We start from the raw sequence: 11,884 nt of genomic DNA on the forward strand, positions 1-11,884 counted from the left end.
CGGTGCCACTGGTTCTCACAGGGGAAAATGGGATACTGAGCTGGGCTGGAACACGGAACCTGGACTAAGTAAGAAAGGAGATCTTTCTCCTTTTGACTGCCTTCCTTAAAAACCAGCTCGGGTGGGAAAAACCCAAGAAGAGTCACAAAGAAAACCGTGCGGTTTTATCCACGGGCCTGCAGGCAGAGCTTAAGCTTGTGCACGCGTGAGATTCGCGGCTGTTTTGGCTCGACATTCGAGGTCCTGTTTATAGCCGACATCTTTTGAGGTTAGGGCGAGGGTTAAAAAGGGTCTTAGCGGACACTGAATTCTGCTCCTTACGTCTAGATATCATTTCGATCCCTCAATTCCTTGTTGGCTCGTTGTTTTTAGGGGTTTTTGCTAGTTTTGGTGAGGGGCTTCTTCATTTGCATACTAGCCCCGATTCATTTGCATGCCGACCCCGATGTCTTCTCCTCTTCACCGTCTGGGCGCCAGCCTCCGGGAAGCAGCAGGGTGTTACTCGACAAAAAAGGGGAATTCCCAACCATCAACAACAGGTAGTTAACGAAAAACTATTAACAACAGGTGATTGCAACAACAAACAGTTAGAACTCCACCGTGGCAGCAGCTGGCCCAACCTGTGAACTCTGCAATCTTCTAAAAAAATAGGCAACTTTTCTACTCGTAACAGAACCAGCTCTGGCCGTGGCTGCAGCCCCTGCCTCGGTGTGAGGAGAGAAAGATGCCAGCAAAGTCAGGGCTCCATGTGATGGGAGAGAGATGCCAGCAAAGTCAGGGTTCGGTATGAGAGGACAGGGATCCCAGCAAAGTCAGGGCTTGGTGTAAGGGGACAGAGATCCCAGCAAAGTCAGGGTTTGGTGTAAGGGGACAGAGGTCCCAGCAAGTCAGGGTTTGGTGTAAGGGGACAGAGATCCCAGCAAAGTCAGGTGCACAGGTGTTCACCCACACAGAGACTTTGGGCTTGGCTTTGCTCCCTGTGATGGGATTCAGTAGCATCACTTCTGCTGCGCTGCTGTGACCAAGCACCTCGGGCAGCAAGCAGAGTGTCACAGTGAGCTGCTGGGCACAATCCAGTACCTCCAGCTGCAAATGGTGCGGGGAGCATGCGGGAGAAACAGCCGGGGATCAGTTTTCCTCCTGAAAGGAGCAAAAAGAACAATATTTAAGAAATAAAGTATAAAATACCTTGCTGAGACACAGCATACATTGTGCAGAATTGCCAGCTGTGACAGTGATGTCACAGCTTTCTCCTTCCCACCTGATTCCATACTTTACATGCCAATAATTGCGCTTTGGCAATTTAATTGCTGCTACGCTGATGGCCCATTAATTACCAGCCTACTCTCTGCAGATGGCAGTGCAGATTCACATTCCAAATCCAGCGTTGCAAATTTTCCCTCCTTGTGAAGTGGATGGTTCCAGGGTTTAAGCTTCCCTGTTCAGCTTGTTCCTTCTGGCTGCACTTACTCTGTGCCAGCCTGACCGCTGTGAGCCAGGAAATGTTTGTCTAAATAATGGAAATACAGTATAAATGTGACCAATTTCAGCTCACAACTATATCTGGGTTTGTTTTATTTAATCTAGACCTGGGTTTCACACACTTTGGTTTTGTACTAACCTGTAAGACGCAGCTCAAAAATCTCTCCACGTAGTGCTCAGGTGCTGGCCCCTCTCCTGTTTCAGCTCTTCCTATTGGAATTTGTTTGATTTCCCAGCTCCTCAGAGTTCAGGGTCAGGACTTGCCCCTGCACAATTTTTTGTGGCTTCCTTTGCATATCTGGGAACTGAGGCAATGCCAGGAAGTTTTCTTTTTGCAATTAATTTGCCATTTAATTTCATCTGTGTTCCACACCCTGTCTGTTCTTTTCCCGGTAGGAAAGGCGCTCCTGCTGCCTCTCCCTGGCTGTAACCTTACCCTGTGTGTTGGAATGATGGATCCCATGGCATGCTGAGCTCAGCCTCTGACAAGATCTTGGCTGATCCTTGGCTGCTCTGCCCACGACCTGGTGTGAATGAGGATATCCCTGCCCGGGGCACTCGGGTGTTTCATCCTGAGACAGGGCAAGCACACAACTAAGCCTTAATCCCTCTGCGTACCGTGGAGAAAGTGAAGGATCCAAAGAAGAAAATTTATTTGGTGTTGTACTAAAACCTTCCAGATCTTCCCATGCATCTTTTCCGTTTGTCTGCCACTAATATGATTAATATACACAAAGGTTGTTTAACAAAATAGTAATGAACCAGCAAACTCTTGTATCCACTAATGTAATCAAGAAGAAGTAACCCAGCCAGCGTTTATGGACCTTTTTCCTACATCACAGAGAAGAAAAACTGATGTAATTGAATGACTTTTCTGTTAGCATTACCAGGGTGTCATAAAAATGTGCAGAAGTTTGATAATATAAAATTACAGTGGTTCTGGAAGGTGTTAACATTTTCCGAGGAAGAATGCTCAGGCCTGGTGGTGCTGCAGTGTAAGCAGCAGCATGAGAGCCCTTATCAGCAGAGAAAACACACAAAAGAGCCTCAAAAACTGCTGCTTCAACCCTTGTACTGTTGCAGCCCAGGACAGGGCATCCTCCTGGCTTGGTTTTGCTGATGAAATCCATCACATACATTTGATTTTCCTCTTCCCTTCAGACATTCCGCTTTGCGAAGGAATTGCTGATTATTTGCTTCCTTTTTCTTCTTATTTTTTCCTGCTGTGAGGTTGGAAAGTTTAGGAGCCCCACATGTGGTATTTTTAGAACCAGGGTTGTATTGTTACTGCCATGGCATTTTTACCAGTTAAAGCAATAAAAAATCTGAGGTGTTGTTCCAGCCAAGTATTTTGATCCCTTCAGAATCCAAAGCAGGTTTTTAAATGAAGGATAAGTTTAGCCATATTTATTTTTTTGTGCATAATTTAACTCAAAGATAAGAAGACAGTCTGATTTAATAATCTATTCAGCAGTACAGAAAATTGGTGATTTTAAAAGCCTCTGATTAAAGATTCTAGGATTCCTTTTCCTTCCACAGTAGCAGAATAAACCTTTTTTAAAATCCATTACAAGTTTGTGGTTTTTTACAAACATTCTGAACACAGAACTCAAATTATCCCAGACTTTTAGCATATCCTTAAAAACTGATTAACATACTCCATCTGTTGGTATGCCAAGCAACTGTCCAAATGAGCAGCATTTCCATGGAGATTTGTAAAACTCCAGTTAAAGTAGGAAAACAGCTCTAGCAGGGGGATGGCATTGGAGGGGTTTTATTGGAATGTGGTTCTTGCACTGCTGGGTGAGGTTGATGCTCAAAGTGCCGTTGTCCTGCAAGGTGTCCATCTCCTCATCCCAGAGCTGTGTCTGTGAACACTTTGGGTGCTCACTTGCAGGAAGAAAGGCAAAAATGATTCCTTTCCATTTCAGCACATTCAGTGAGTACCCACAAGTGGCCCTGAGGGTGTCCCTCTCCCATCTCTAATGAAGTGTAACTTGGGCTGCAGCAGCCAGGTAAGGCCTGTTAACTTCTCAGGAAAGCGTTTGCTGTATCTCTGAAACGTTTGCCATCTCTGAAGCTGGCACTTGAGCAGCTGCTGAAGGACCTGAATGGAATCAGAACTGGGGCTTGGAGCTGAATTGGGGTTGTGTTTATTTACGGGCGCCTGAGGTTTGGAAGTCTTTGTGAGAATAAGGGCTTTGGAGCGAGGTATCAGAATCAATCTCCCGGAACATGCTGCTTTATGAAAACAAACCCAGGAGCATCTGGGATTGGCTCAGCAAATGGCAGCCCAAAGAGCAGACCTGTGCCCAGGGAATTGTGCTTGGCCTGAAGCTGCAGCCCAGCCCGGGAGCAGGGAGCACAGCTGCTCCTGGGAAGCAGCTGGGGAGGCTCGGTGCAGGCTGGCATTTTCCAAAAAGGTGCTTTCTCTCAATAGTATTCCATGGAAGGAGGTTTGTGTTCATTTTTAGTAGCAGCTCCGAGGGGCTGGTGGAATTCCTGTAACAGCAAATGACATTTCCAGCAAGGATAAAGCCACAGCTGCTGGCAGGAGCTCCCATAGGTTATTGTGGATAATCACTGAAAAGGCAAAGCATTGATTTTGGAGAGATTCTTGCGGGGAAGCATCTGTGAGGGAATGAAGAGTGAATGGTGCTCTGGGAATGGTTTTGTCTGAGATTCGGAGAGGAGCTGACAGCTCGGGGCTCACGCAGCTCCTGGGGATGCAAACCAGGCTGGGAATGCCCAGAGTGGCCGTGGGGGGATCGAAATTCCCCCGTTCCCTGCAGCAGGAGTGGCTGCAGGAATGGGAAGGCGTCGCTGTGGATTTCCCTGAGCTGCAGAGGAGCACAGCAGCTGCTGAGGAAGGGGACCTGGGCAGCAAGGAGTGGGGCAAAAAGGAGAATATCCCTGGAGATGAGGTAGCCGTGGCCCCAGAGTGGGGCAGGAAGCCTGTGGTGGTTCCCTGCCCCTGGAAGGAAAGGTTCTGTGTGCTGGAAAGGAGCTCAGCCAGAGTGCAGACAAGTGTTTTGACACAGGGAGCTGAGGTTCTGTTGTCTTATGTTGTGGTTTCACAACACATCCACCTCAATTACTGTTGCTTTGTTGCTGGGGAGCACAAGCAGAGGAGGAAAATAATAATTTAAATTTAACTCTGCTAAATATACATGAGATTTCCTGGGACAAAGAAAAGACTTCTGTAGCTTGAGGGGGTGTTGCTGTGCCAGATTTCAGAGGCTCTACTACAGCCAATAACATTCTTGGAACAGCTTAGTTGGAAGCATTTTTATAACATTTTTTGAGGCAACACAAACACAGCCATTGCCTCCAGGAGTGGATGGGACTGCTCTGGAAGTCACACCAAGTGTGTCTGTGTGCTGCTGATTGTTACTGGGTTTATTTGGGGGAATTAGAGAGAGTCCAGGATGATACAATTTGTAGATCATACCCTTGAAATGTAAAGAAAATGTTTAAAAATATGTGTTTGGCCTCACTTTCCTCAGATGTTTATGGCCACAGTATGGACATTCAGATATTCTAAGGGCAAGGGCTCTGTGTTTTCACTCTCCCCAGGACAATGAAGGCTCAACTCTTGGTGCTGAAACTGCCTTATAATGAAGACTCCAGCTGCCACATGGTGCCAGTTACAGCAGATGTAAGATAACTACATTTCATGGGTCAAACAGGTAGTAGACAATTCTCCAATAAACATGCCTTATTAAAAAAATCTTCTGTCTGGTGCATGGTATTCTTCTGAGGTACTTTCTGATAAATGGGAATTGGTTGCACAAAACATCTTTTTAAAAACCTTAATTTGATAATGTGAGCGCTGTTAAAGTAATTTATTTCAGAACTGGTAAGGACGATGGCAGTTTTATGTTGCTGCCTATTCTAAATTTGATAGCAGCTTGAGGCCAAGATTTTAAGGCATTTAAGCATCCCCAGCTCCATCAGGGAATTTTCTGCTCCATCCACCGAAAACCCCAACAGTTTTGCCATAATGTGTAAGGGTTCATGTGCAGTGTCACAGGACAAAATCTCACCTTGTCCTGGTTGTGCTCTGGATTCACAGCTGGGAGCTGATGTTTTTGTTTTAATAATTGAATATCCCCGAACTCACATTAGAGTAACAAAGCTCATCATGCTGAGGCACTCTGCTCCTTGGGGGTGAGATGGCTCCACAGGGAGGGGGTGGATTTTGGGGGGCTCAGAGCTCAGGCAATGGGACTGGCTGGGAAATGCACTTCACCCAGTCAGCTTTCCTCTTGGGAGAGGGGCTCCATTGCTGAGTCCTGCTGCAGGGACAAGAATATTCTGAATTGTACAGCCTAAGCCTCTTGTCAAGCTGGAGCGAGGTGGGCCTGGCCCCCTCCCCACGTTCCTGTCCCGGGGGCCCCGTGCTGCACCCAGGGCAGTTTGCCCAGGAGCTGGGAGAGGGTTTTTCACTCTGGTTGCTGAGCCCCGCTCAGAGCTGCACCGGCTGCTTTACCGAGATGATTTAGGGTGGGATACCGCGATCCTTGGGGTGCATTCCGTGTCAGGATATCCCGTGATTCCGTGATCTCAGGCCGGGGTGCCCGTGCCCTGTCCCAGCCGGGCATCCCAGCGCTAGATGGTGCCAGGCACCGCCGTGCCATGCCGAGGAGTGGCAGATCCAATTGCACGGGCACCGGAGCGAGGCAGAGCCATAAAACTCCGCTGCAAACAATGTTCATCAATTATGGCATAAGTACTGGGCTGCGATAAAATCGGCAATTAAGGCCAAATGCTTATTAAGGATGGAGAGATTCAATGAGAGCTCACTGGGCCGTGAGCAGCGGTGCTGGAGCCCAGCTGATCCTTCTGCCTCTCCCAGCTCACCCACAAATGGCTGCTGCTGTTTACTGCTTGCTCCGGGAGACAATTGGGAATGGCAATTCCGCAGGAAGAGCTCTAAAAGGCTGAGTAATTTGTTTCAAGCAGGTGATGATGGTTTCTGTACCTGAGTGCAGGAATCTGCTGTCTCAATAGCCCAATTCCTTGTGCTATTTGTGCCCGCTGGTTAGGTCACAGTTATCATTCCTGGCCTAAGTGGCTTCTGGGTTTTTTTCTTGTAGACTAAGACAGCCACAAATTGAGCATCAGAGATAGTTGGTGTGTGTATCAAACCCTGACATAAGCTTGGAGCATGCTTTTGTATTCCCAAGTATATTTTAAGAAGGAAAAAAAGGAAAACAAACTATTATTGCAACACCTGGATTGAAAAGCACTTTTCATCATACTCGGGAATCTCCTGTGGTTTTTTTCTGCCTTCAGAGTAGAACCCCAGGATTTGATTAGTAAACTCCTGGTCACAATTTAGGCAGATTTCTTTTATTGCTCTAGAGGAATTGTCATTTACATGTAGGAAAAGTAGCAGATTGAGCTGAGAACTAGGAGAGCTCTCTGTGCGCATTGTGCATTAGCATAGTTTCAATTATATATAAAGTGTGCATTTCTAATTCAATTTAGGTGTCAGTGAGACAGCAGCCGTTGAACAGTGGATATTTACAGCTCTCCAGCACAGAGCTGAGCCCGGCCCCACTCCCATTATGCTCGTCACATCAACAGCAATCATCTTCCCTGGGACTTCTCTGGGAACCTTCCAGAGGGTGCTGAGGGCTCAGAGAGCCTGTGCAGGGCCCAGGAGGGATGAGAGGAGACATCCTGGGCTGTGTCCCTGTCCAGTGCTGGGTGTGGGTCAGGGACGTGGCTCACAGCAGCCAGAACACCTGGATGTGCTGGGTCCTTCCTCAGCAGGACACCGGCTGTGTGCTCCAGTGTGGGTTGGGTGAATCCCCAAGTCCATTGCAGGTCTGTTATCCACAAATCACTGCAGTGAAATCCTGGGCTCCAATCTTAAAGGAAAGTGAAGCAGACATTGTGTAGATGCTCCTGCAAAGGCAAAAGGAATATCGAGCCAGCTTAAGGAAAAGCTGACATAGGGCAGAAATGGGATATGTTTTCAAGAGCAAATGGTTCCATTAAGTCCAGGGAAGAGGTTGTGTCCTTGGAAGTCAGAGCTGGCCTGAAACACTGTGTCCATCCAGAGCACTCAAAAACTGAACAGGCCGTGATGTGCTAAATTAGGTTACAAATCATTTAAACAATGCTTCCAGAGAAAATTTGTATTTCCCTGTCCCCCTGACTGTGGTTCTTCCCCTTCTTGCCTTTGCTCCTCGTCCTCTGCCACACACCCGCTACAGAATTTTTGTTGTTCTCTGAGTGCCAAATTGCTTCTGTCCCATCACTGGATTTTTTCTAATGCTCAGTGTAATTAAGGCCTCGGAGCCAAGGCGTGCAGAACAAGGGGGTCAATTGTGCTCCCACTTGCATGGTGCGAGCCCAGAGTGGCTTGGTGGAATGCTGCAGTAAATTTCCATGAGCTGGGCAGAGCCGCTCCGCCGGGCAGCTCAGGAGGAGCTGACTCAAACCTCCAGAGCACCAGGAGGGCACCAAAGACAATCCATTACCACGGGGAGCTGCCACGCTGCATGGGAATGAGAGAGGAGAGAGCTGGGAGGCAGCCAGGCTGCCTCATGTCCTGTGGGGCTCTGGCAGAGGCAGAGCAGGCTGGGCGGCCATGGGGAACATCCTCGGTTTCCCCTCTCATCACAGTGGCACAGAATCCCAGGATCACTGAGTTGGAAAAGACCTCCAAGACCACTGAGTCCACCCTGTGACCAGCCCCAACCCTGTGGAGCTTTTCCCAGCAATTGGTTTCCTTTCCTGCCTTCCAGATGTGTTTCCCACAGGACAGCGGTTGGCATCAGGAGCGTTCCTGTGGGAGCAGGGAGATCAGGAAGGGGAGAGATTGTCAGGGCTGCTTCAGGGTTGGGCCCAGTTTAATGGGATGGCTGCGACCCAGGCTGGGGGTTCAGCAGGGAAACGATGCAAGCCGGAGCAGAGAGGAGAGGTCACGTAAATAACATCACGCAGAGTGTTTGCTGTGAGCAAGCAGAATGTGAGTCGGGCAGAAATCTGTCTCTGTCAGGGACTCCTGCCGATCCATTTCTCCATGGATCAGCTGCACGTAAACTTAATCTGCTTATGCAGCAGCTGAGAGACTGAGATGCCCTCAATGCCCTCATCTCATCCCTGCATCCACACTGAGTGTCCAGATCCCAGGGGAGCAAAAATTCCATCTGCATTTGGCGTGACCACCCCTCATGCCTCTCCTTTCCCCCTCTGCAAGGCACTGGGTGGGACAGGACTGAGCAGGAGTCACCTCTGAGGACACGGCTCATGGAAGGTGTCCCTGTCCATGGCAGGGGTGCAATGAGATGAGCTTTAAGGTCCCTTCCTGCCCAAACCATTCCATGATTCCATGATTCTGTGGGCTGGGGTGGAAGCTCGTGGGCTTAGAGCCTCAGTGCCACTTCAGATTGTCCTTATCTCTGTCATGGGTGTTCAGGGGAATCACACGTGTGTGTGTCCTCCAAACCTCCATCAGTGGCTCCTTGTCCTCACCAGCAGTGTCAGCTCCAGGCAGTCTGCTCTGCCCAGTGTGGTTGTGCAGCCACAGGAGCTCAAATGCTGCAAAAAGGAAAAGAAAATCTTTATTTTGTCCTATTTTAAACTCAGCCAAAGTGTGTAGGTTGGAAGATTCAGTTAATGTTTGTAAACATTAGTGGCAAATGTGTAATTTAATCTGCATCTTATTTTATTTATTTCATTTACAGTATCATTCATAATACCTCATCCTGTATAACATTTATAGACACATTGCAAGAGCCCACCAGAATTAATCTGTGACGCTTCCCTCTGATTCATTTCCAGATAGAAACCCTGGAAGATAATTTACATTCAGTGCAGGTGTTCTCTACCACTTTGGACCCGTGTTCCTTGTCACCTGCCTGGTGGGTCAGCACAGTCCCTTCCCTTTTCCACGCAGTGCTGCCTGCACGACCCAAGGGCTGGTGGGTTCCAGAGCACTCATCCATGCCTGCGCTGCTGTGCTCTCCTGTCACAAGCGGAGCAAGGTCGTTGCTGTGGGGATGGCTCCCTCCTGATGCTGCTCCTGCAGAGCTCGGGCTGCACGCTGGGCACGTGCCAGCTCCAGTGTGGAGCACCTGTGTGGGCAGCCGGCCCTGGGCAGGGCACTGCTTTTGTGCTGCCTCCCTGCGAGGCAGGGAAACCACTGAGAGAGCTGTGCTTCCGTGGGGAAGGGCTTGGGACGGGCAAGGGCTGCGCCTGCTTGACCACATCAGCGTGCAGCCTTGGCCTCCCTGGCTCAGCCGGGTTTCTGAGGCCCCAGCCACACGCACCCCTTTGTTTGGCTTTATTTAGCTTTGTTCTCTGCAGGAGACCACAGAACGCTGAAAGTGCTTCTCCCTGATTGCTTCCCAGCAGGTCAGACCTCCTGCCCTCTGAACTCTGTCCTAGGAGCATCATCTTTCCAAGCCCCCTCACCCTCTCTGGGATTTCTGTCCCTGCTTAGCACCACGCACAGCAACAATCCCATTCTCATCACCTGAGCGCCTTCAACAGATTCTCAGTTTCAACAAGTTAATTAGATTAGAGTGTTTAAAAAAAAATCACTTTCGCTGTGAGACATGAGCAGAAAGCAAGATGCTTCTCTTCATCTAAGAGAGCAAGAGCCATGTATTATATCAGTTAATTGGTTCAGCTGAAACTCGGATAATTCAGTTCCTCCAGAGCGAGTGATTTCATAACAAACCCTCCAGTTCCCAGCAGCCCAGCAGTCGGGGAGTGTGAGGATGTGCAGCAGGGCTGTGTCAGCAGGGCTGTGTCAGCAGGGCTGTGTGTGCAGGGGCTGTCAGGAGCTCCAGGTGCCTTCAGCCAGCACAGGCACCAAGGGCATGACCCTGCCTGGATGAAGGGAGGAGCGAGCAGCAGGTGCCCAGAGAGCAGTAATTATTCCTGGGGACCTCTCAACAAAGGTCATCCTCAGATGGTTTTAGTGCAGCCTCTTCAACCTGCACCTCAAGGCTGTCTCTGTTACAGTGATCCACATTTTCAGCCCAGTTTTCCCCAGGATGAAGCGTTGCAGTCACACCATCTGGCTGCCTGCACACCTCCCTCCCAGAGCCTTTGTCATGCGCTTTGACGTGTACTATTTGGTAGGTTTTACCAAATTGCATTTGCTATACTTTAGTGTTTTTCAAAAATTAACACTACTAAAGTTTGCTTTTAAAAATAATTACCCCAAAGACAGTGGGGAAAAGGCTCCCAAGTGGTATTGAACATATGAGATTATGCAGGAAAATGTGTTTCTCAATGGGGAATTTTACATCCACTTAGCTGCAATCACAATACAGTTGTGTTCATCCCACAACTGAGTCCTCACCTTCAGTACCTCCCCACAGGACAGTTAAAGCTTAATAATTGCTGCAAACATTAGTGAGGATTGAAATTAGATGATTTTTAAGGTCCCTTCCGACCCAAACCATTCCAGGTTCATTCTGCACCTGACCATGACCCCAGGGGTCAATGGAATTGGTGTTTTTTGACTTCTTGGCTGTTCTGTCCTGGTTGAGAGTAAAGTGAAGGGGGCCCTTGGGCAGGGCTCTGTCCATACACCCCGTTGCCCCTGGAGAGGGTCAGAGTGCAGAGAAGCTGGACATCCTCCTTTGCTGGGCTGGGCTGAGCTGGGCCAGGCTGGGCTGAGCTGGGCCGGGCTGAGCTGGGCTGGGCTGGGCTGTGCTGGGCCAGGCTGGGCTGAGCTGGGCCGGGCTGAGCTGGGCTGGGCTGAGCTGGGCCAGGCTGGGCTGGGCTGGGCCGGGCTGGGCCGGGCTGGGCCAGGCTGGGCTGTGTGCCCGCACTGCCGGGCAGCAGAACACCAGCACTGCCTGAGCCGTGGCTCTGAGCCACAGCCCTGTTCCCTTCCAGCTCTATTGAAGTGCTTCTCCCTGTCTAGACTGTTTCGTGTCCTTCTCAGTGCCTTTTTTGTGCCCAGAGCTTTATGGCAGCAGCCTGGGAGCATAATTCCCTTGCCCTGGAGGAACAGCCACCAAGGCAAGGGCAGTGCTGGGGCTGTTTGTGCTCTCCTGCAGCGTGGTGCCCACACAGAGCAGCTCCTGCCTTCCTCATGGCATCTGCTCTCAGGACAGTTGATGTAAATATCCTCAAAGCCATTTTATATCCAGCAGCTAGCAAATCTACTGGAAGTATATGCACACATTTTCGACCTATAGCTCATGGAACATGGAGTCAGGAGCGTTAAGCTCTTTGTTTGGTAGAGGACATGCTAGAAACTGCTGCTTCAAAAAGATTAGGCACAGTAATTAAAGCATAATTGCTATTAATAGTTGTCTTCCTAATCAGACTTATCTCGCCATTGCTCCTTACCTCAGAGGATTTTTTTCCTTCTCTGTGTTTTTCTGGGAATGTGTTTGTTGTGCAGGAAACAGAGCGAACC

The sequence above is a fragment of the Melospiza georgiana genome, chromosome 13 (assembly GCF_028018845.1).
Source record: "Melospiza georgiana isolate bMelGeo1 chromosome 13, bMelGeo1.pri, whole genome shotgun sequence".
In the NCBI taxonomy this organism is placed as follows: Eukaryota; Metazoa; Chordata; class Aves; order Passeriformes; family Passerellidae; genus Melospiza; species Melospiza georgiana.